This window comes from Psammomys obesus, unplaced genomic scaffold (assembly GCF_907164565.1).
Source record: "Psammomys obesus unplaced genomic scaffold, mPsaObe1.curated_primary_1811, whole genome shotgun sequence".
NCBI classification, from domain to species: Eukaryota; Metazoa; Chordata; class Mammalia; order Rodentia; family Muridae; genus Psammomys; species Psammomys obesus.
The window spans coordinates 4,230,675-4,257,002 of record NW_026594428.1 but is presented as its reverse complement, the minus strand read 5'-3'; positions in this window follow the sequence as shown (position 1 = coordinate 4,257,002).

Here is a 26,328-nt window from a genome sequence, read left to right as displayed (position 1 = left end):
GGTAAAGAAAATACATATTTTTTCTCTTAAAAAATAATCCTGCATTTTACACTAAAACGCTGAAAGCCCAAGAATATAATGGGCATGATGTTCAGTTTCCTATGCAGGAGAAGAGTAGGTGTTGTAATCCAGCAAAAAAGATTTCAAAGTGTATACAGTGAGGAAGAAAAAAAGCTTACAGACGAACTGCAAAACTGAGGGCAGCAAAGGGACAGCAGGTCTAGAATGACAGCTACAATTTGTAGTCTGCAGCACAATTTCTACATTCACAAGAGCTTACCTGGGTGATACTGTTATGCCCCTCAGGCAAGGAGCTCCTTATGGAGGGCAGATGGCATGCTATTTCCCTGGTGTCAGAGTCTACGAATGTCTGTTTTACTCGGTTTATTTTAAATAAAATTTCTTCTTGTATTGAAATATTACACCACACACTGCAGAAAGCAGAAGGGCTGATGATGCAGCATACAAATTTGAAACTGTAATAAGAAGCCAGGGCAGCAGGTGCAGTTGGCTAAAAAATGGAAAAGGCACAGTGTGGCACAGACAGCAGGAGATTAGGAGAAATGTACAGACATTTTACAGAGAGGAAAAGTTAGCACCAAACAGATTTGAGAAAGAAACACAATAACATGATTCCAGAGCCAGTGCTGAGAATAGAAATGCTTAACTTAGGTCCTTAGAAACTACAGTAAAGCATAAGGTGGATGAGTTGGAGTGGCCATCATATTATACTGTATAACCACAGTAATCTTTGTGTCTACTAGGATATCACTGCAGAGGTCAGCAACTGTGACTCTCAAGATAAACAGAGGTTGTGATATAAACAACCATAAAAAGGAGAGCAGACAGGCAAACACACAGACAAAAACACAGCAAACTAACCAACCAAATAAAAAGCAAAACACAAAGAATATGCCACAAAAACTCTGCATTGCCTCGTAGTTTAAAATATTTACTATCTTGCACTTACTGCAAATTCCTCCTACTAAGTGAGTTGATTAGTACTTATTTAACTAACCCATTGATCTTGCATGAATCCTTAGTGAATATAATCATTTTTAGTCCCTAGCTCGAATCAGAAGCTGCATGTTACATAGGGCAAATATTACAGTTTGGAAGTCTGTCCTATAGGTAAGATGAGCAAAAGTCAATAATCGGTGATTTTCTTAGTAACAAATTTGCAAAAGAAACATATATATATATATATTTTATCACAGAACAATGAATTTTTCCTAGCTTTAGAAAACTTAGGGCTAGCAGATAAACTTAAAATACTCCATAAGAATAGATCTGGAGAGGACAGGAACTCCACAAAGAGATCAACAGAACCAAAAATTCTGAGCACAGAGGTCTTTCCTGAGACTCATACTCCAACCAAGGACCATGCATGGAGATAACCTAGAACCTCTGCACAGATGTAGCCCATGGCAGCTCAGTATCCAAGTGGGTTCCATTGTAATAGGAACAGGGACTGTCTCTGACATGAACTGATTGGCCTGCTCTTTAATTACCTCCCCCTGAGGGGGAAGCAGCATTACCAGGCCACAGAAGAAGACAATGCAGCCACTCCTGATGAGACCTAACAGACTAGGATCAGAAGAAAGGAAAAGAAGACCTCCCCTATCAGTGGACTTGGGGAGGGGCATGCATGCAGAGGGTGGAGGAAGGGAGGGACTGGAATGGGAGGAGGGAGGGAACCACAGGGGCGATACAAAGTGAATAAATTGTAATTAATAAAGAATTTTTTAAAAAAAAAAAGAATAGAGAAGGAAGAAAAGTAGTCAAGAAAGACAGAGTAACATGGATGCATGTTTTAAGGGATTAATGAGTTCTGACTAATTTGAGAGCAGAGAAAGTAAATCCCTATGGAACATACAAAATGTAGGACTTGAGAGATAGACATACATTGTGACAAGCAAAGAGGGTGCTTTGCAGGTTATGAATACTGGAAAATGTTTCTTGTCTACCTAGATTATGAGTCAGGCAAATCTTACTTCTCCTTCTGGTCTTGGGCTCTGATTTTGAGGACAGCCGTGCTTAGGAAGGTTTGCATCAGAAATATGGCTCTTAAATTAGGCTGAGATGTCTTGTGCCTCCTTGGAACTTTGACTGGAGTGATCTATCAGGATGTGTACTTTTCTTTCCTCTGGAAATCCAAGCTGGAGTGGCATGTGCATTTGGAGACGCTACTGGGCATCACAAGTTCCTGTGCAGATGTCTTCCTGGGAATAATTTCAGCATGAAAATGCAGAAGCAAGAAAGAAAACAAAAGTGAAAATAAAACTTGGCTCACATCCCAGAGGAAACAAATGGAATGTATATTCAGCCATGGCTGAACATGTATAGTATATCAACATATTTTTAAATTGATATTTTCTATGCAAACTCTTTACCACCAAGGTATGCTTCTAACCACTCTCAATTTTTCTAAACCAAACCTTTATATGCTTTCAAATATTTGAGTAGGATTTTTTTCAATTATATTTCAAAGAATTTTCAGGCCTTTCCAGACCTTAAAGCTTAGGAAAAAAATGATGATGTTATCCTGTGTTTTCTCTAGCATTCTTCCAAATTTTCCAATTTTCTGGTACACTTTGAAGAACTTAAAGCATTTAGAAATCAGTGGGGAAATTTTGCATTTATTTACATACCACACTTTATCTCATGAATTAAAGGAATATAGCTTACACCACTATACTTTCTCAGTCAGTGTATGAATCACCTATTATGTGTATTATATTTTTCTAGGGGCTAAAATAAGTAACTGCAAATAAACGTGTATTCTCCCCTTAAGAAAGTATAGATGTTTCAACTTTAATTATCAGTAATATCTTAATTTAAAACATAAAACCCATCAGGAAAATATAGTATGATTCTTCAAGCATTGGACAGAAGAATATGACTGCTAACTTCACCAACATTATTCAGTTCTGGAATCTGAGTTCCTCTTACCCCATCCAGGCAATGACCCCATCAAGTATGCTCTGGCTTCCAACATTACCAGCATCTGAAGACAGAAGCACCGAGTTCTTGCTCTGCTCTGCCTTTCAGAAACTTGAGCTTAGTCCTATTTACAAAAGGTCTCAATATTTCAATACTTTGCTTTGTTTCTCTCTGGATAAAAGGAAACACGGACTTGTTTGCCTAGATCATTGTTCTTAGATTATCCAATAGAAAATCTACTATGATAGACTCCCTTTGCACAAAGAATTCCTCCCTTTGTTGGATGATATAGAATTGCTGTTGATTCATTTCTGCGTTACTGGCAGATTTTTCTCACAACTAGTTACCATTGAGTGATGTGTGTGTAAGTAGCCTAGTATTGAACACCAGTGTGCTAGTCTGAACACTTGAACTTCTATAAGTGTCTTGATGAAAAAAATAAATATAGAATAGAAAATTATTTGGGGATGGGAACTCCACAAGGAGAGCAACAAAACAAGCTAATTTGAACACAGGGAACTTCCCAGAGACTCATACTCCAACCAAGGACTATTCGTGGAGATAACCTAGAAACCCTGCACAGGTGTAGCCCATGGCAGTTCAGTGTCCAAGTGGGTTACATAGTAATGGGAAGAGGGACTGCCTCTGACATAATCTGATTGGCCTGCTTGTTGATTACCTCCCCCTGAGGGGGGAGCAGCCTTACCAGGCCACAGTTGAGGACAATGCAGCCACTTTTGATGAGGACTGATAGACTAAGATCAGAAAGGAGAGGAGAACGTTCCCTATCAGTGGACTTGGGGAGTGGCATGCATGCAGAAAGGGGAGGGAGGGTGGGATCGGCAGGGGAGGAGGGAGGGGCTTATGGGGATACAAAATGAATAAAGTGTAATTAATAAAAAAAATTTAAAAAAAGGAAAAAAATTGTTTGGAAGTTTCATTTGGTTACTGCTTGTGACTCGTATGTGTAAAACAAAATGAAACTATCCTTTTGCATTTTTTAAATGTTCAATAAAATATTTTATTTGTTATTTATTTGCTTGAGTTTTATCATTGTCGTTCTTTGATTTTTTTTTAAATATACTTTCATAATGTAGCTCCAATTGGTCTCAAATTTTTTTATTTTGATTCATTTTGTAATGTAGTCCTAGAAGTAGAACTTAAGGACATGTTAAAAGCAGATATTTAAGTAGATGCAAAATGGACTTATATTAATTTTTATGTATTTGTATTAGTTTGAAAATATTAATTAGTATACAAGGGAGGCTATAGTATATTGGATTTATATTTGTCTTGTGTGGCTTTCCTTTAATTCTCTAAATATCCCTTTTATCCCAACAGTCTCAAAATCAAGGGGCTTTGAAGTTTTTCACTAAATTATATCAGAACATCTTAAGTTAATAATGCATTTAATCCAGAAATAAATGTACAATGATCCCACAGCATGGGATATTTCTAGATTGCCAATGGAGCTTGAATATATCCAAGTAGATCAGTAACAATGACAGCAGTCTCAGTGGAGACTTGTCCCAGATCTTCCTCTGCAGAGGCAGTAAATGACCCACAGCACCAATGAACATGTGCATTGTCGAGATGACTGTCCTCACAATCCATCCCATCTCAGAATTACTTGTGGCATGCTCACAAAGGGCTGGGCATCCATCCAGAGATACTTCACATTAACAAACATAAGGCTTATTATGTAGGATGAACTATAAATTCAAGTATGGATCCTAGGAGAGGAGCATAGTTTTTTTTCAGGCAAGCTGAAACATGTATGTCTACCAAATTGAAATAATTGTTTTGCACTATATATTTCTACTGCACAAATAATTAGATGATAAATTACATAAAAACATGCATATGATACCATGCATAAATTATATCCTACTCTTGATATGGCTACTAATATAACACGCTTAATACTATGGATGAGTGAATTTTTGTTCTGTTTTCTTGGTCATCAGCTGGTATCACTTTCTTATTTCCTGCCTTTTCTCTTTTAGAATTCAATTGCTTTATAGGGAAGAACACGCCTTCCCGTGTGAAAAAGGCTGTGTGTGTGTGTGTGTGTGTGTTTGTGTGTACAATTATTATGCAAACAGCTAAAGAAATGAAAACTATCTTTCTATGACAGATTAAGTTAATAATATACAGTTTAAATATAATGTGACCCTTATGTGTTGCAAATAATGTAACATTAAGGAAGAAATAATTTTGCATCCTCTTCCACTGCTCGTGAGGACAGACCAATTAAAAGCAGCAATTGGTAAACACCCTGCCTTGCTAACCCATGCTGAAGATGTGCCTGTATTAGGTTCTTTGTTGTGTTAGCTTGACTGATCTTTATGTTCCCCCCTGACACCCTGGTGGTTTCCAGCATATGTGTGTGTAATTATGAGTGTGTGACCTTCTACTGTTTGCCACTTAAATAGCTTTTTCCTTGCCTTTTGCCAGCTCTACTAAGTGATGTTCCCAGGTATATTTTTGGTTCTGTCAGCAGTTTAAGTATCAGAACATAGCTGTGTATTTAAAAAGAATTCTCCTTTCTTTCTCTGTTGTATTTCTTATCCTATCCTTGACTATAATTCATCATAAATGTAGTATGTGAGTTTACAGTTTTGTATACTTTAATATTTTTCAGTTTAATTTAGTTTGTAAATATGTACGTCATTGCATAAAAACAGGGATAAGACATAGAATAAATATGTTGAGACAAAATGCTGAAATAATTACTCATAATTTACTTATTTGTTTGGTTCCCCTTGCCCAATTATGTGAACTGACTGTAATATGTGGAGAAGAGCAACATTAGCAGATGATTTCATACTCTCAGCAAGACAAAAAGAGGAGTCAGCACCTCTTGAAGCTTCAACATTGTCATCTATGAAGTTAACTTCCTTTGGAACTTGTCTGGCTTTTTGACTATAGTTTATTTTTAATTGAGTACTTATGTAAATATACACGTGTCTTCAAATTTTTCTGAATAAGGATTTAGATTTTGAACTAATACATCCCCGATATTAATGAATGTAGAAACAATATCTTAGACATGTGAAATGTATGGCTTGCCGAATCACAGTGAGTGCTGCTTTTCCTTTACAGTGACCTTTTTCTTTCTTCCTTTGTTGTCTATTGATATTTTTCTTTCCTCTGAACAAGATAATTTGAAGTGGCAGCACAACTAATAGCCAGAGTATTACTATCTGAAAATAACAATATTCAGATGCAGTGGTCTTGGACAAATTGAATTCTAATACGTACTTATTTAAAACCTCATTGTTCTAATGTGGTGAGATGGAATCCCTTGCTGGAATCACATAGCAGAAGAAGCTGCGTTGTAGTCTGCTTGTGATTTCTATCTTCTCTCATGAACAAGTGTCTATCTCTGGATTACTGAGAAGGATTTAATATTTAGGTCACATCTAATTTACTTTGGCATTCAGCAATAATTTTCGAAAATTTCTCCAAAGACTCAATCTAGTTGTCATCAGACATGAGTAAAGTGAATGAGTGTATCTTTAGTGGAGGAATAATAAATTCTGAATCCTGCTTTTGTTATCATTTGTGCTATAATATCAACTTGCTTACTCTTCAGATTAATAATTAATATTTTATCTTAGGAATCATTACTTTGCTATTTTCATTCATGTATTTACTTTTTAAAGAATTACATCTTTTTTTAGATTTTACTTTATTCCTCTTAACATAATAAAAATAAGATGAAATAAAATCACATTGAAGTTGGGCAAGCAAATAAAAACATCACACTGATACTGGAGCACATTGATGTTGGACTAGGCAAACCAATGGAAGGAAAGTGACCAGAGAGAAGGCATGAGAGTCAGAGGGCCACTTGTTCATGCATTCAGGAGCTCCTTAAAAAAAAATTTAAACTGATAGCTATGATATACACTCAAAGGACCTAGTAGCTGTTGCTTCAATCTCTGGGAGTTCATATAATTTAGAGGGTCTTGTTCTGGTGTCCTCCAACCTGTCTGATGTTTATACTCTTTCCACCTCCTTTTCGGTGTGAGGTTCAGTGAGCTTACAGGGAAGAGATTTGATGAAGATATCACTTGAGAGCTGTGTGTTCTAAGATCTCTCTCTCTCTCTCTCTCTCTCTCTCTCTCTCTCTCTGTGTGTGTGTGTGTGTGTAATGTTTTGATGTGTTTCTCTTTGTTGGTTTCCATCTGGTGAAAGAGGAAACTTTTCTGATGATGGCTGTATGAGGCACTGATCTGTGAGTACAGCAGAATATCATTAGGAGTCATTTTATTGTTCCTTTTAAAATACTTTTTGTAGTATTTGTTCAACCTTAGGTCTCTGGGCTATCTGGTCTCTGGGTCTTGATAGTCCAATCACTGACTGATAAGGGTTCCATTTCATAGAACTCAAATTACTCTCACAAATTTGCTGCCAGAATTACCCTATCATATGTTGCAGACAGGTTGGTGTTTTTTTTTGTTTGTTTGTTTGTTTGTTTGCCTGTTTGTTTTGTTTGGTTTGGTAGCCTTTAGAGTACTATACCAAAGTCACAGGAAGATGAGGGTGAAGGTGTTATGTAGGTACTAGCTCAACCACTTCATGCCTACTAAGTTGTATTGGTGTTTTCTTCAGCAGTGGGGCTTTTTTGGCTCTTTCCATAAAGAAACCTATTATCTTGCTAACTTTCAGGATTGTTTGGGATTTTCCACAGGACCTCTTTGACCATCAACTCCATTAGGTGTAACCCAGTTCTACTACTGGAGGCTTCGATTGGTGACAAAGGTTGGCAAGTATGAACTTTGCTTCCTCATTATTTGGAGACCTCAATAAGATCATTTTCATATATTTTAGGAGGAGTCCCCTGTACTCTTTCCTTACCCCCATCAAATGTCCCTCAATTATAGCTGGATATTCCTGTGTTCACTTCCTAAACCTCGTCTCTCCTCTCATATTCCACATGATCCATCTCTCTTTATTGTTGCAAGTTCACTAATAGAATCTGTTCTATTTCTCCCTCCAGGAAGATCCATATGTGTTCCCCAAGACCCTTCCTCTACACCTCACTTTTCTGGATCTATGGACTGTAGCTTGGTTTTCTTTTATCTAAAGGCTATTATCCACATGCAAGTAAATATACACTATATTTGTTTTCCCATGTCTGTCAGTCAGGGTGCTTCTTTACTGGCAAATTTCATGATGTCATTTTTAAAAGCTGAGTAATATTCCACAGTATAAATTACCACATTTTCTTTATCTGTTCTTCCATTGAGGGACATCTACGTTGTTTCCAGTTGCTGACTATTATGGATAGAGCAGCAGTGAAGATGCTTGAGTAAGCATCCTTTTAGTATGTTTAAGTGTCCTTTGGGTATATCCTCAATAATGGTATAACTGGAACTTAAGGCAGATCAATTCTGAGCTTACTGAAGAACTGCCATATTGATTTCCATAGTGGCTATATGGGTTTTCACCTATACCAGCAATGGAACAGCAGTGCCCGTATTCCATATCTTCAACAGCATGAGCTTTAATATCTATTTTCAACATTTATATACACATACCTTTAACATCTATTTTCAACATTACAAATTTATTTAATATCATTATATATTAGCATACATAAACTTAATTTCTTCCTATTATAATTTTGAATTATTTTTTCTTCTTTTACTTTAAAATGTATTTTATTCTTTTTTTATTATTACACTTTATTCATTTTGTATCCCCCCATAAGCCCCTCCCTCCTCCCCTGCCGATCCCACCCTCCCTCCCCTTTCTGCATGCATGCCACTCCCCAAGTCCACTGATAGGGGAGGTTCTCCTCTTCTTTCTGATCTTAGTCTATCAGTTCTCATCAAAAGTGGCTGCATTGTCCTCTACTGTGGCCTGGTAAGGCTGCTCCCCCTCAGGGGGAAGTGATCAACAAGCAGGCCAATCAGATTATGTCAGAGGCAGTCCCTCTTCCCATTACTATGTAACCCACTTGGACACTGAACTGCCATGGGCTACACCTGTGCAGGGTTTCTAGGTTATCTCCACGAATAGTCCTTGGTTGGAGTATGAGTCTCTGGGAAGTTCCCTGTGTTCAAATTATCTTGTTCTCTTGCTCTGCTTGTGGAGTTCCCGTCCCCTCCAGCTCTTACTATTTCCCACTTCTTACATAAAATTCCATTCACTCTGTCCATCAGTTGGCCATCAGGCTCAGCATCTGCTTTGACAGTCTATACTGCAGAAGCTTTCAGAGGCCCTCTGTGGCAGGTTTCAAGGTGGTTTCCTGTTTTCTTCTGGCTTTCAGAGGCCCTCTGTAGCGGGTTCCGAGGTTGTTTCCTATTTTCGTTTTCTTCTGATGTCCATCCTCTTTGCCTTTCAGGATGGGGATTGAACATTTTAGTTAGGGTCCTCTCTTTTTCTTAGTTTGTTTAGATGTACAGATTTTAGTGGGTTTATTCTATATTGTATGTTTATGAGTGAGTATATACCGTGAGTGTCTTTTTGCTTCTGGGACAACTCACTCAGGATGATTCTTTCGAGGTCCCACCATTTACCTGCAAATTTCATGATTTCCTTATTTTTCATTGCTGAGTAATACTCCATTGTATAGATGTACCACAGTTTCTGCATCCATTCTTCAGTTGAGGGGCATCTGGGTTGTTTCCAGCTTCTGGCTATTACAAATAAAGCCGCTACAAAAATGGTTGAGCAAATGTCCTTTTTGTGTACTTGCGCCTCTTTTGGGTATATGCCTAGGAGTGGTATGGCTGGATCTTGAGGAAGCGCTATTCCTAGTTGTCTGAGAAAGCACCAGATTGATTTCCAGAGTGGTTGTACCAGTTTACATTCCCACCAGCAGTGGAGAAGGGTTCCCCTTTCTCCACAACCTCTCCAGCATATGTTGTCCCTTGAGATTTTCATCTTGGCCATTCTGATGGGTGTAAGGTGAAATCTCAGGGTTGTTTTGATTTGCATTTCCCTAATGGCTAATGAGGTTGAGCATTTCCTTCAGTGCTTCTCTGCCATTCGATATTCCTCTACAGAGAATTCTCTCTTTAGCTCTGTTCCCCATTTTTTAAGTGGATTACTTGGTTTGTTGTTTTTCAGCTTGTTTAGTTCTTTATATATATTGGATATGAGTCCTCTGTCAGATAAAGGGTTGGTGATGATTCTTTCCCAATCTGTAGGCAGTCGCTTTGTTTTGATGACGGTGTCCTTTGCTTTACAGAAGCTTTTCAATTTCATGAGGTCCCATTTATTGATTGTTGCTCTTAGAGCCTGTGCTGTTGGTGTTCTGTTCAGGAAGTTTTCTCCTGTACCAATGAGTTCTAGGGTATTCCCCACTTTTTTTTCTAGCCGATTTAATGTGTCTGGTTTTATGTTGAGGTCTTTGATTCACTTGGACTTCAGTTTTGTGCAGGGTGATAAGTATGGATCTATTTTCATTTTTCTGCATGTAGACATCCAGTTGGACCAGCACCATTTGTTAAAGATGCTATCTTTTTTCCATTGTATGGTTTTGGCATCTTTGTAAAAAATCAGGTGTCCGTAAGTGTGTGGGTTTATTTCTGGGTCTTCTGTTCGATTCCATTGATCCACCATTCTGTTTCTATGCCAGTACCATGCAGTTTTTATAACTGTTGCTCTATAGTACAGCTTGAGATCAGGGATGGAAATACCTCCAGAAGATCTTTTATTGTAGAGGATTGTTTTAGCAATTCTCGGTTTCTTGTTATTCCATACGAAGTTGAGAATTTTTCTTTCCAGGTCTGTAAAGAATTCTGTTGGCAATTTGATGGGAATTGCATTAAATCTGTAGATTGCTTTTGGTAAGATGGCCATTTTTACTATGTTAATCCTGCCAAGCCATGAGCATGGGAGATGTTTCCATCTTCTCATATCTTCCTCTAATTCTTTCTTCAGACACTTGAAATTTTTTTCATAAAAGTCTTTGACTTCCTTGGTTAGGGTTACTCGGAAGTACCTCATGTCATTTGTGGCTATTGTGAAGTGTGTTGTTTCCCTAATTTCTTTGTCAGCCCTTTTGTCTTTTGTATACAGGAGTGCTACTGATTTTTTTGAGTTAATTTTATATCCGGCCACTTTGCTGAAGGTGTTTATCAGCTGTAGGAGTTCCCTGGTAGAGTTTTTGGGGTCACTCATATATACTATCATATCATCTGCAAATAGTGAAAATTTGACTTCTTCCTTTCCCATCTGTATCCCCTTGATCTCCTTCGACTGTCTTATTGCTCTAGCAAGGACTTCCAGCACTATGTTGAAGAGATATGGAGACAGTGGGCAGCCTTGTCTTGTCCCTGATTTCAGTGGGATTGCTTTAAGTTTCTCTCCGTTCAGTTTGATGTTGGCTATAGGCTTGCTGTATATCGCCTTTACTATGTTTAGATATGTGCCTTGTATCCCTGATCTCTCCAGTACTTTAAACATGAATGGATGTTGGATTTTGTCAAATGCTTTTTCAGCATTGAGGAGATTATCATGTGGTTTTTTTTCTTTCAGTTTGTTAATATGGTGGATCACATTGATGGATTTCCATATATTGAACCACCCCTGCATACCTGGGATGAAGCCTACTTGGTCACAGTGGATAATATCTTTGATGTGTTCTTGGATCCGGTTTGCAAGTATTTTGTTAAGTATTTTTGCATCAATGTTCATAAGCGAGATTGGCCTGAAATTCTCTTTCTTTGTTGAGTCTTTGTGAGGTTTACGTACCAAGGTGACTGTGGCTTCATAGAACGAGTTTCGTAATGTTCCTTCTGTTTCTATTTTGTGGAATAGTTTGAAGAGAATTGGAATTAGCTCTTCTTTGAAGGTCTGATAGAATTCTGCGCTGAAGACATCTGGTCCTGGGCTTTTTTTTGGATGGGAGACTTTTGATGACTGCTTCTATTTCTTTGGGGAATATAGGACTATTTAACTGATTTACCTGGTCCTGATTCAACTTTGGTAAGTTAAATCGATCAAGAAAATTGTCCATTTCATTTAGATTTTCAAATTTTGTTGAGTATAGACTTTTGAAGTAAGTCCTAATGATTGTTTGGATTTCCTCAGTGTCTGTAGTTATGTCCCCCTTTTCATTTCTGATTTTGTTGATTTGGGTGGTGTCTCTCTGCCTTTTAGTTAGCTTGGCTAAGGGTTTGTCTATCTTGTTGATTTTCCCAAAGAACCAGCTCTTGGTTTCATTGATTCTTTGAATTGTTTTATTTGTTTCTAATTGATTGATTTCAGCCTTGAGTTTGATTATTTCCAGCCATCTACTCCTTTTTGATGTGTCTGCTTCTTCTTTTTCTAGGGTTTTTAAGTGGGCCAATAAGTTGTTTGAATGAGCTGTCTCGAATTTCTTCTTGAAGGCAATTAGTGCTATGAACTTTCCTCTTAGCACTGCTTTCATTGTGTCCCACAAGTTTGGGTATGTTGTGTCTTCATTTTCATTGAGTTCTAGAAAGGCTTTAATTTCTTTCTTTATTTCTTCCCTGACCCAGCTGTCATTTAGTAACAAGTTGTTCAGTTTCCATGAGTGTGTAGGCTTTTTGCTATTTCTGTTGTTGTTGAAGTCCAGCTTTATTCCATGGTGATCAGGCAGGATACAAGGGATTATTTCAGTCTTCTTGTATCTGTTGAGGCTTGCTTTGTGACCAACTATATGATCTATTTTGGAGAAGGTTCCATGAGGTGCTGAGAAGAAGGTAAATTCTTTTGTGTTTGGGTGTAAAGTTCTGTAGATGTCTGTGAGGTCCATTTGATTCATGACCTCTGTCAGAGATATTGTTTCTTTGTTTAATTTCTGTTTTGTTGACCTGTCCTTTGTTGAGAGTGGGGTGTTGAAGTCTCCCACTATTAATGTGTGGGGATCTATATGTGGTTTAAATTTTATCAATGTTTCTTTTACAAATGTGGGTGCTCTTGTATTTGGGGCATAGTTGTTCAGGATTGTGATGTCTTCCTGGTGGAATTTTCCCTTGATGAGTATGAAGTGTCCTTCCTCATCTCTTTTTATTAATTTTGGTTGAAAGTCTATTTTATCAGATATTAGAATGGCTACTCCTGCTTGTTTCTTGGGTTCATTTGCTTGGAAAGTCGTCTTCCAACCGTTTACCCTCAGGTAATGTCTATCTTTGTGTCTTAGGTGTGTTTCTTGTATGCAACAGATTGCTGGGGTTTGTTTACGTATCCATTCTGTTAATCTGTGTCTTTTTACTGGAGAGTTGAGTCCATTGATATTGAGAGAGATTAATGACCAGTGGCTGTTAGATCCTTTGATTTTGATGTTGGCTGTGTTCATAAGTTTGTGTGCTTGGTTGCTTTTTGTTTTGCTGTAGTAAGGTTAATTATTTCCTGTGTTTTCTTGACAGAAGCTAATTTTCTTGGGTTGTATTTTCCCTTCCAGTGTCTTCTGTAATGCTGGATTTGTGTGTAGGTATTGTTGAAATTTGTTTTTGTCATTGAATATCTTGTTTTCTCCGTCTATGAGGACTGAGAGTTTTGCAGGGTATAGTAGCCTGGGTTGACATCTGTGTTCTCTTAGGGTCTGCATGATATCTGTCCAGGCCCTTCTGGCTTTCATAGTTTCTGTTGAAAAGTCAGGTGTGATTCTAATGGGTTTGCCGTTATATGTTACTTGGCCTTTTTCCCTTGCAGCTTTTAGTATTTTTTCTTTGTTCTGTATACTTATGGTTTTGATTATTATGTGGCGGGAGGATTTTCTTTTCTGGTCAAATTTGTTGGGTGTTCTGTAGGCCTCATGTATCCTTATTGGCTTCTCCTTTAACTTGGGGAAATTTTCTTCAATGATTTTCTTCAAAATATTTTCTGGGCCTTGGAGAAGGGAGTCTTCTTTTTCCTCTATTCCTATTATTCTTAGGTTTTGTCTTTTCATATTGTCTTGGATTTCTTGGACGGTCTGTGTCAGGAATTTTTTGGATTTAACATTTTCTTTGACAGATACATCGATTTCTTCCATTGTATCTTCTACACATGAGATTCTTTCTTCCATTTCTTGTATTCTGTTGGTTATGCTTACCTCTGTAGTTCCTGTTTTCTTCCCTAAATTTTTCCTCTCCATTATTTCCTCCATTTGTGTTTTCTTTAATTTTTCTAGTTCTATCTTCAGGTCTTGAGTTGTTTTGTTTACTTCCTTCACCTGTCTGCTTGTATTTTCCTCTTTTTCTTTTAGTTCCTTCAACTCTGTCTCTTTGATTTCTTTCAGTGATTTAATTATTTCTTCTCTGAAGGCCACAAGCTGTTTGGCTGCATCTTCCCGTATTTCTTCACGGATGGCCCTAATTTGCTTGTCTTTATCTTCCTCCATTTCTTTACGGATAGCCATGATCTGTTTGGTTTTATCTTCCTCTAATTCTTTACGTATTTTATCTGTTTCCTCTATTATTCTCTTCATCAACATAGATGTAAGGTCATCTTCTTGATTTTCTATTATGCTGCATTGTTCAGGGCTGTTTGCCCCTGGATGGCTGGGTTCTGGAAATGCCATATTGCTCTGTCTTTTGTTGGTTTAGCCTTTACACTGACCTCTACCCATTGTGCTGGTTTAGGTTTTGGCTGTTAGTTTCTGTGCTTCCTGGAGTCCTGAGGTAGGGAGTATCCCCTTGGCCGGAAGATGATTTTTCCTGAAGGAGTCCTTCTCTGCTTTTTGGTTATGGTCACTGTATGGCCAGTGTTTCTCCGGAGTTGCTACTGCTCACCTCAGGTTTATAGCCCTGAGTAGTAGCTGTGGTCTATGTTAGGCAGAGGGGGATCTTCTGTTACCCATAAAATTTCTCAAGACAGCTGCCCCACTGCTGGGTTTCTTGTTATAAATTTAGTGTGCTGCTGCTCACTAAATTTCCATGTACAGTCCTCTTGAAGAGACTGCTGATTCCATAGCTGTGGGGTTTTCTCCCAACAGGGAAACTCAGTCTGTTATCCTGGGGCGCACAGTTTTGTCTGAGAAAGTGTGAGGTGCACTCAGCAAGTCTCTGGGCCAAAGGCTGATTGCTCTGCTCTGGACCTGGAGAATGTGCACCTAGGTTGAGCTGGCACCTGGGGGCACTGCTCTGGTCTGGAGGCTGGGTGCCTCACTCTGGACCAGAAGCTGTGTGTCTCTGTCTGGGATGGCGGCTGTAGGCACCGCTCTGGTCCAGATGCTGTGGGTGCAGCCCCCCTGAAGGATCAGGGATTCCCACAGTTTTGCCAGTCCAGCCAGGGACAACTGGCTGATCCCTGGCACAGTATCTGAGGCCTGCTGTAATGGCTCTTCGGCTCCTGCAGGTCCGAGGATGCAGCTGTGTGTCCCAGTGCCCCAGGGGAACGCAACAATGGCGGCAGAGCACAGTGCTTCTGCCTGCCCTAGAGTCTTCGTGAGTCCAGGAAGTGTTTTGGTGCTGGGTGTCCTAAGCTTTAGAGCTGCTGACCCCCTCCGCTGGGGGTTTCCTCCTGCCAGAGACACGCAGTCTGGTGCCCTGGTGCCCTGGTGCCCACAGTTCTATCTGAGGCGGCGAATCAGGCGTGCAGGAAGGGCTCTGTGCAGGCGCCTTTGTCCCGGCTCTGGGTCCAGGCTGGCTCCTGGGGCACCCGCGGAACCCGAGTCTTTTCCAGGGGATGTCTGGGTAACCTGGGGTCGGTCCCAATTGTTTCCTGCTCTGTGGGGTTATCTCTCGACTGGGAAATCCAGTCTATGGTGTTGTGGGCCCACAGTTCAGTGTGGGTCCGTGACCAGATCGCGCTGGCGGGTAGCTCTGGGCTGGCGACTAAGCGCCTGGCGGAACCGGGATCTCTTCGAGGTTTAGCCGGGTGAGTTAAAGCTGATTGAATCCCCCACTGTGGGGTATCCTCTCACCTAAGAAACACAACCACTTGTGTTTTATGGCCGCGAGTTCTGATTGCTGGTCACTGTGCCAATCCTGCTGTGCTGCTCCTCAGAATGAGAGTCCTCCTGGCGCTGCCATCTTGCCCCGCCCCCTATTTTATTCTTTTTTAATTATTTATTTATTATAAGTTATTCACTTTGTATCCCACCAGTAGCCCCCTTCCTCGCCCCCTCCCAATCCCACCCTTCCTCCCTCTTCTGCTCCCATGCCCCTCCCCCAGTCCACTAATAGCAGGCATCCTCTTCCCCTTCCCTCTGATCTTAGCTTTTTAGGTCTCATCAGGACTGGCTGCATTGTCCTACTCTGTGACCTGGTAAGGATGCTCCCCCCTCCTCAGGGGAAGGGGATCAAAGAACCAGACTGAATCCATGTCAGAGACAGTTCTTGTTCCTATTAATAGGGAACCCACTTGGACACTGAGCTGCCATAGGCTACATCAGTGTAGGGGTTCTAGATTATCTACATGCATGGTCCTTGGTTGGAGTATCAGTCTCAGAAAACACCCCAGTGCCCCGAGATTTTGGTTCTGTTGCTCTCTTTGTGGAGGTCCTGTCCCTCCAGGTCTTTCATCTCCCCCTTCTTTCATATGATTCCCTGCACTCTCCACAAAGTTTGGCTATGAGTCTCAACATCTGCTTTGATTTCCTGCTGGGTAAAGTTTTTTAGAGGCCCTCTGTGTTAGGCTCCTGTCCTGTTCTCTGATTTCTCCTTCATCTGATGTCTGTCCCATTTGCCTTTCTGAGTGAAGATTTCTGAGTGAAGATCATCTTACCCAGGGTTCTCCTTCTTGCTTAGCTTCTTTAGCTGCACAGATTTTAGTATGTTTATCCTATATTATGTGTCTAATATCCACTTATAAGTGAGTATATACCATGTGTGTCTTTCTTCTTCTGGGATACCTCACTCAAGATAATCTTTTCTAGGTCCCACCATTTAGATGCAAATGTCATGGTTTCTTTGTTTTTAAATGCTAAGTAGTATTCCATTGTGTAAATGTTCCACAATTTCTATATCCATTCCTCCATTGAAAGACATCTGGGTTGTTTCCAGGTTCTGGCTATTATGAACAAAGCTGCCACAAACATGGTTGAACAAATGTCCTTGCTGTATACTTGAGCTTATTTTGGATATATGCCTTGGAGTAGTATAGCTGGATCCTGATGTTTCACTATTTCTAATTTTCTGAGAAAGCACCAGATTGATTTTCAAAGTGGTTATACAAGTTTACATTCCCACCAGCATGATTCCCTTTTCTCCACATCCTCTCCAGCATGTACTGTGACTTGAATTTTTTTTTTATCTTAGCCTTTCTGATGGGTGTAAGGTGAAATCTCAGGGTTGAATTAATTTACATTTCCCTGATGATTAAGGACATCGATCATTTCATTAAGTGTTTCTCTGTTGTTTGATATTCCTCTATTGAGAATTCTCTGTTTAGGTTTGTATCCCATTTTTTAATTTTTACTTGATTTGTTGCTTTATATATTCTGGATAATAGCCCTCTGTCAGATATGGGGTTGCTGAAGATCCTTTCCCAGTCTGTAGGCTGTCATTTTGTTCTGATAACATTGTGCTTGGCTTTACAGAAGATTTTCAGTCTCATGAGGTCCCATTTGTTGATTATTGTTCTTAGAGCCTGTGCTGTTGGTGTTCTGTTCAGGAAGTTTTTTCCTGTGCCAATGAGTTCTAGGCTCTTCCCCACTTTTCTTCTAACACATTTAGTGTGTCTGGTTTTATGTTGAGGTCTTTGATACACTTGGACTTTAGTTTTGTGCAGGAGGATAAATACGGATCTAGAATTATGTTTTCAATAATATATTTGTGATATTATTTATTTACTCATTTTAAAGATTAATATTAAATTGTATTAAAATATAGTTTTATCTTCTATTTTGATTTATTTGGGAAGTTTTGAAAATTTCCTAACTTCTTTTACTTTATTTATTTTTTAATTTAATTTAATTTTACTAATTACACTTTATTCACTTTGTATCCCCCCATAACCTCTCCCTCCTCCCCTCCTGACCCCACCCCCTGTTCCCCTTCTTCACACATGCCCAAGTTCACTGATAGGGGAGGTTCTCCTCTCCTTCCTTCCGCTCTTAGTGTATCAGATCACATCAGGAGTGGCTGCATTGTCATCTTCTGTGGCCTGGCTTGGTAAGGCTGCTTCCCTCTCAGGGGGAATGTGATCAAAGAGCAGGCCAATCAGACTATGACAGAGGTAGTCCCTTTTCCCATTACTAGGTAACCCACTTGGACACTAAACTGCCATGGGCTACATCTGTGCAGGGGTTCTAGGTTATCTCCATGCCTGGTACAAAAGCAGCCTAAGGATGTCACCTGATGATGGTGGGCACATCTGTATATAATCATCAAAGAAGATATCATGGAGCTTGCCTTCCCACCCTATCTCTCTCAGGGCGTTCTGAATAACCCAGACACCTGGGTAGAGGTGAGTAGAGAACAAATTTCCCATTCAGGTATCAACAATGTTTCTCAGCCAGAAAGCTATTACAGTCATGTTTTGATTTAAATGGAAATATTTACTTATATTAAACATCAATATTTTGTAAATTGGTGTAAAAAAACCCTCAAAACCTCTGCATTACACTGTGATATGTAAGAATTTTCTTCTAGTTCAATTCAGCGAATTGTGTTTCAAATTTTCACGAGTTGATTGGCACACATGTGCATGTACATGTGAGCATGCTTGAGAACTGCATTGACCATATCGTCTAAAGACATCATTTTGGTGACATTCATGTGGATTATTAATATCCAATTACTTTCCAAGGAAATCCGAATTCTTCCATTGTGAAAATGACTAATGCTATTTTCAAAATCTAAGCTTTATGTCAAGAACAACCTTGGAGTCTATGACATTTCATAGAAAAATTTGTTTGCCTTTGTTAATAACATTCATAGTTTTGTTCTACAAGCACTACCTAAATGTATACATTTAGGTATACAGTGGGCTTTAAACTCGCTTATTGGAATAAAGTTTCTTAATATTAAGACAAAGCAAATGGTTATTCTGTCACATGGAGAATTGATTACTGTGTCTAAAAAATTCCTGTTCTTAATCCAAAAAGGGTAGAAAGTAAAGCTTTGATGTATATTTAACTATATTCACAGGACATATGTAATTTTTTAATTCAAATTTTTAGTATAGTAATAATTGATTAAAGGAAGTAAATTTTGTGTACAGATTAACTTTAGGTTATGAAAAGAGTAAATTTAAGGCTAACATTTCATTGAGTAATTATAAAATATAGAAGTATAAATTTATGAGCATTTGATATATTTAAATTAACCATTTTATCTCTTCTTAAAGATAAAAAAATTAATATATGTGTTGATAAATCATTATAAAATATAGTCACATAAATTGATGTTGTCACTGACCATTCATCATGAAGGCACATACATTTCTAAATTTGTATGTGGAAAAATGAAATTTGACAGTTAGATAGTTTTAATGACAGTGACATAGTTTCTCAAAGGCAAAACAACTCAAGAGAACAATCTTATCCTATAAAATCAGAAATCACAGAATCAAAAAATGTGTTAGGAATTGATGGGAACTACTACAGTTTGAATACGTCATTTTAAATTGGCACATAGGAAATTTATTTCCTTACACATTTGCCTTGAGATATTGGCATTTGGGGAGACACACTGGGCATAAAATGTCTTCCTTCCTCAGAACATTGATGTTGTTATAAGACAAAGTTTATGGGACTGATTTCTTTCTTTTCTCCTACCATGTGAGAAATAGCCTTTAAGGAGCTAAGCCATATGCTGTTCTTGAACCTTTAAGAAACACCAAACTTGCCTTCTAAACTGTTCCTTCTTTCTTTTTAACAGTGAAGAAAGTAATCTCTGCTCTGCACAAATTACCCAGTCTGTGGCACAAGTTCATCAACTGAAATCAGTATAATGACATAGTTAGTTAACATAGTTTAGAAACAAGCAAGGGAATGATTACTACTATTTATGATTGGTTCTTGTTGTATTGACTATTTGTGATACAGGTCTTATACTAATACATCTTCAGTCTCTAAGGCAACTCGGAGCAGTCACAAAAATCTGTGGACTAGGCAGGTGTATACAGCATTTACGACAGGTCTAGAGGCTGTAGGGTCCACAGTTGAGGTTTTGCTTTCTTCAGTTAATAGTATCATTTTTGTTATCTTCCTGTGCCATATTTAAAAATTAAACTTTGTCAAAAGCATATAGATATAAGGAAAATAGACCTGATAGAAGCTAGTGCTATCCCAGGTGTAGAGAATCTTCTGATTATCACAGATATATTCTTACAGAAAAGGGAAAATGTTCTCCACATAAGTTTAAAAAAGTCTACCTGGTAGACTATGTTATTTCATTATCAGGAAACTCAATTAAGGAAATAATGAAAAAAAAAATTACATTTTAGGTTCATGAATGTACTTGACAATTCTGATTATAAAAACGCAGAAACCTTGGCATTACAGGGCACAACTTTATTTTTTTATTTTTATTTTTTATTTTAATTATAGGGCATTCACTTGTATCCCAGCCGTAGCCCCCGCTCTCTTTTCCTCCCAACCCCCCCGCCCTTCCTCATCTTCTCCTTGCCCCCTTCCGAGTCCGCTGATAGGGGAGGTCCTCCTTCCCTTCCATCTGACCCAAACTTATCAGGTATCTTCAGGACTGGCTGCAATGTCCTTATCTGTGGTTTAGCAAGGCTGCTTTTCCCTCGGTAGAGAGGGAAAGTTCAATGAGCTAGTCATTGAGTTCATGTCAGAAATAATTTTTGTCCCCCTTACTAGGGAACCCACTTGAATACTGAGGGCACAACTTTAATTTAAGCACTTAGGAGGTAGAACAGGTTGATACACCTGAGTTTGTAGCCAGAGCAGTCTACGATGGCTGCTCCTTGCCAGTGAAACCTACATGGTGAGACCCTGTCTCAAAGAAATAGAAACACCTCAAATACTTAACAATATAGAAAATAAAATCTATATACTGATATTAATTTAACTATTGTAGAATCAGACTTCCAATCCAGGCATGGTGGTACACGCTGAAATCCCAGCACTCTGAGAGGCAGAGGCAGGGATATCTCTGCAAGCTCAAGGCCAGCCTGGTCTACAAACCAGGTCTAGGACATCCAAGGCTATGAAGAGAAACGCAGGCTTGAAAAAAAACAGAAAAAAAGAACAAACAAACCCAAAAATGCTTAATGATTGCTTAATTTTTTATAGGTCACTGTGTATGTGTCCACAGAAAGTTAATCAACATTTTAACAGTGATTAATAACATTAATAACAGTACTACATTATTTTATAACATTTTTGAGATTACCAAACTTCTACTTTTCCTCTATTTTTAAAGCTCAGGTTCCCTAAGTAATCTATGTGTGTGGCCTAAAAAAGAAGAGATTTTTATAAACAAAAATAGCAATGTTAGAGAAGGAAAGTTAAATAATAAATAAATAATTGTTAGAAAAACCAAAAAGTTTATTTCTTGTCACATAATGGCTTCTCGAGGTAATTGGGTATTCCACTGAGTGTTGAAATTAGAACACATTTGGAGGCTTCTGACAGTGCTCAGATTTTGTTTTCATCCTCTGAGATACTGTGATTCACTAGGGAAACCTAGCATTCCAAAAGTGTTAGGAAATACATAATGTGTCAACACACTGTGACATGGGAGTAATGTTAGGAAAAGCTGTTTGGGGCTATTAATAACACAAGATCAGCTTATTTTATTAGTAGGGAAAATAGTATACTCTTTGATTTGCTCTCTTTTTCCTTCTTTTCCACCTTACTCTATCATATACTCTATCGAATACTCTCTATTCCTCCACCCATCTTTTTACCTTTCTTCCCTGTCTTCCTTTCTTCCTCCCTTCTGTCCTTCATATTTGATTCTATCATGTCATTTTATAAGTAAATGTTATAGTGAGTTAAAGTTGTGATGTTTACTGTTGAATTTTTTCTTAAAGGTAGTTGTTTTCACAATAACTATCTCACTGTACCATTATTTCTTTCTCGTTGCTACTTTAATAATTCTTAGCATTGTTATTTAAGTTATAAATGAAAGAATGTCCTACAAATGTCATGAACATGCAACACATTGGTTCCACAATTTGTTAAACAAAATTTGCTTTCTAAATCTGTTTGTGAAGAAGAGAACAAACTGATAAATATTTTTAACTAGATGTGTCATAGGCTCTAGAGGACCAACTGCTATATTATTCTACTAAAGGAAAAATTACAATAACCTGACCCCTAATGACAAATATTGCTATAGCCATAGATCAGTGCATCACTCAGACCTTATTAGAGACACTTCTTAAGTAGATGGTAATTAACAAAATACCGTAAAAAAGACCATATGGAGGAAGTGCAAAATCGTTGAGCACTCTGCTTCCAATGGGATGCCTTTATCAACTATCCCCCCTCAAGGTTTAGGAATCCATGCAGAAGAAGAGGCAGAAAGATTTTACAAGCCAGAGGCAGTGGATAACTCAAAGCAAACTGCAGATTACAGGTACAGTCGAAGTGGCATGCGTATAAACTCAAAGAAGCAGTGAGCAGACACAGGAGGCCTGCGCATGCTCAAGTCAGACAGCTTTCCAATACCGGGAAGAGGAAGTGGACACAATGTCTCATACCTAACCAAGAAGATGTTTGAAACTGATATCTGATGACAAAGGGATAATCAGGTTTCTACAAGGAGTGTCATTGGATATGCCGACCACTCAGAAAGGCAGCCTCTGTGACCAGGAGTAGCAGGCAAACACAAAACAGACTGTATGGTTTTTGTTTGTTTCATTTGAGTGTGTATCCTTTTGTTGATTTTGAAATTATTTGTCCACTGTTTTCTGCTTGTTTTTATTTGATTTTTTTTCTTTATGGAGAGTGAGAGGGAGGGAGGGAGGGAAGGAGGTGAGGAGAAAGGGGAGAGAGACAGCAATAGAGAGACAGGAACAGAGAGATGAGCAAGAGAATGATGAAGTTGAGTAGGTAGGGAGGAGGTCAGGTCTGGAAGAAGTTGTAAGAGGAGAAAGAATGCAGTAAAAAGAATATTGTATGAAAAATTTAAATTGCAAAAGCGGGGAAAGAAAAGAAAAGGGGTAAGTGAATCTGACCTTGTCACCATAATTGCAAAGTGGAAAATGTTGATCTGTACTAATAATCAATTGGCATCTTGTTTCACACATAGGTGACAGTATTAAGCAGTCTGTTTATAACTTCAGTGCCATTGCTTAGGCTGTCAAATTGTGTTTAACATATACTAGCTTCATTACATTAGCTGTTGTAAGTCACATGATTCCTTAAGCATAAAGCACCCTGAGTAAGTGACAAGCAAATGTAGTTAGAACCATTAAGAATATCATTCCCCTGCTCCAACACTGCAGGTCCTAAACTTGATGCGAGCATTAAATTGCTTCCATTTTATCAATAAACATTGTGGAAGAATGACATTGAAACCTGCCTGGTTGTATACTGATTATTGCAGTCTCTAGAGGAGTATGTGTGAGTGATGGGATGTATGACAAGGTGACCCACTGATAATGATGACAGTGATCTCAAGCAGATGAAACCCCACAGCACAGTTGTCACCTTAATTTAGGGAGGAAAAAGAAAGTTCTGTGGGATTTTGTTCCCCTTAAGCAGCTTGTTTTTCATTTGGTTTGCTCTTTCATTATTATTATAAATTGAAATTAATTTATTTCTTCAATCGCACTGTTCATATGCTAACATATGTCAAATGTGTCCAATTTCATTGAACAATGTGAATTCATTCTATTTTAATCTTATTGACTATATTGATCTCATTCTACTCTTCAAACAACACAGCCAAAAATATGCTATCCATTTCAGCAAATGAAACCTCTGGGTTAAGGTTAATTACAAGGTTTCCAAATGAAACAACTGAAAAGAGACAATGATCAATTGGAAATAGTTCTGACATAGTGTGGGCATTTTTCTTCACACCATAAGGGTGGAATTACAAGCCACAGATGCCAGTTCCCAGTCACCCATGCCAGCTGGGGGTGCATATCCTCCCACTGTTTGGAGAAACTTGGATTTGAAACTTGCTTAACTATACTTGTATTCTGAAGTCTCTGCTTACAGCAGGGATCTGAGATCCAAATGCTTCCTCAGCTGTGAAGATGGGTTCGGTTTATTATTTTGACTCATGTAATACTTGCTTAACTTTCATATAGTATGAAAAAGAAATCATTTTTATCATTCTTCAAGCTAGGAGCATGACAGACAGTTATCCCTCCTCTCTCTCTCTCTCTCTCTCTCTCTCTCTCTCTCTCTGGCATGTTTTCAGGGGCAGTCTAGCTATTTGCTATTCCACAGTTGCTTCAGGAGTCTGCGGTGGCAGCTGGTAGCGCTTCTCTGATGGCCAGGCTTCCAGGAAACAGCAGAGCTAAAGCTTAACCTAAAACAATAAACTCAATCCTATTAGCACATTACGGCCCCTTCCCACTTGCCTCCATTCCTTTCCAGAAAGCATCTGTGATTCTGTTCTCCATTTTACATGCACAGAGTCATTTCTAAAGTTCACAGCTTCCTGGTTATTTCTCTATTCTCTATTTAAAAACGTGTTTTTCACACAATCATCTGGCAACTACTGAGATAGAGGTATTGTCTACAGTTTAGTTTTAGACATCCTCCATTATCTTTCGCTTGTGTAACTGAAGACCTTCAGTGGAAACTTGAAACTGTAAATAGTACTGAGTCCTGTATGTGTTATTTTCATTTTTCTGAGAATAAAATTATTCACCATAAATGAAACACAGTAAATATTAATAATTTCAACAACAAAACAGTTATTAACATATACTCTAATAAAAGTTAAGTGAATATACCTCCTCTTCTCTCTTTCAAAATATTTTATTTTCCTTTTCATCAATCATTTTATGCTGATGATAGGTAATTTAATGCATGACAGAGGAGACAAAGGCACTTCTGTGTATATGCCACCATGAACATGTCCAATCTCATTTTTCCATGGATGCTAACCAGAGTCAGACCTGGTTCCTATTTAGATGAGTGATGAAGGTAAGTGAGTGGCATTGACATTGTTCATGAACAGTGCCTGATTTAAGCACTGTCACTCTGTGATAGCCAATCAAAGGACTTCATAGAGGTTAATCCTATATAGTATGTTTACACTGAACACAGGCCTGATTTCTGTGCCAAGTAGAACATAATGGGATAATGTGTCATATCATCATGCTACTTAATGCAGCATATAATTTAAAACGTATGACTGGGATTTCCCATTTTAGATATTCAGACCACTGATAGCTGAAACCACAGAAAGAAAAGTAATGAGTAATTTGTCCTGTCTGTTTAGAATATGTGGCTTTCATATTGGGCAGTGGAGAACCAGCATGAATGATAAAAGCAAAATTTTAATAGTGTGGACTAATATCATAGCCCTACAAACATGTAATAGAAATAACCTGTCACCTGCCAAAGAGAGTTTATTCTCCAAAACCTTGGGTTGTGATGGGATAGTTTATGTTTGTTTTATAATATGATTAATCTTTCTTTTTGAATGCTTGATCTATTTAAAGAATCTTACCTTCCACTTATAGTGCATACTCATCCATTACTTGTAACAAGGTGAATTTCAAGATGCTTGGAACACCATTTGTTTTCTTCACAAATTTATTCAAGCTATTTACATTAAGTTTTAAATTTTTTCTTGTATATAAGGTGATTTATATCAAGGACTCATTAATACACATATTCTTCTTCCTCTGAGTACTAGGGATTAATTCCAAGGCCTTCAGTGTGCTGCACAAATGCTGTGCTACTGAGCTGTACTCTTAAGCCACCGATCCTTTCACATTGATAATTAAAATTTTTTAATTAAAATATAATAACATCATTACACTCCCTTCTTTTCCTTCCTCCAACCACCCTCTACATGCCCCTTCTCCCTCTCAAATTTATAGTCCCCCTTAATTAATATTTATTATTACATACACACATGTGTATTATATATTACATATTACAACATAAACCTTCTATCAGTGTGCAATATATGTTACAACTTGAAGAGTCTCTTTACTGTTGTTCATATGTACATGATTTTAAGGCTGACTGTTTCATATGGAATAACCATTTAGGGTATTTATGCCTGGGAGAGGATAATGCTTCCTTGTTCATCGTTCAGTAATTGCCTGTAGCTCTTCATCTAAAGGCATAGCTCCTTGACATTGTTTTCATTCACATTGGCACAACAACTGGTGTTTTCACTTCAAATTTTGTTTAAGCAGCCATATTGTTAATATTTCATGGGTGTAGCTTCACGTTTACATTCCTAGAAAAAAAAAAAACATTCACAGTGCAGACCTGCTGGTTCTCAGACTCTTATAATCTTACTGTACCCTCTGTTAATATGTTCCCTTACTTTTGGGTATGGGGCTTTTGTTGTAAATTAATTGGGGCTGGACATCCCATGGTCAATTGCCTGCATTTTTTAAACCTAGCCTGTC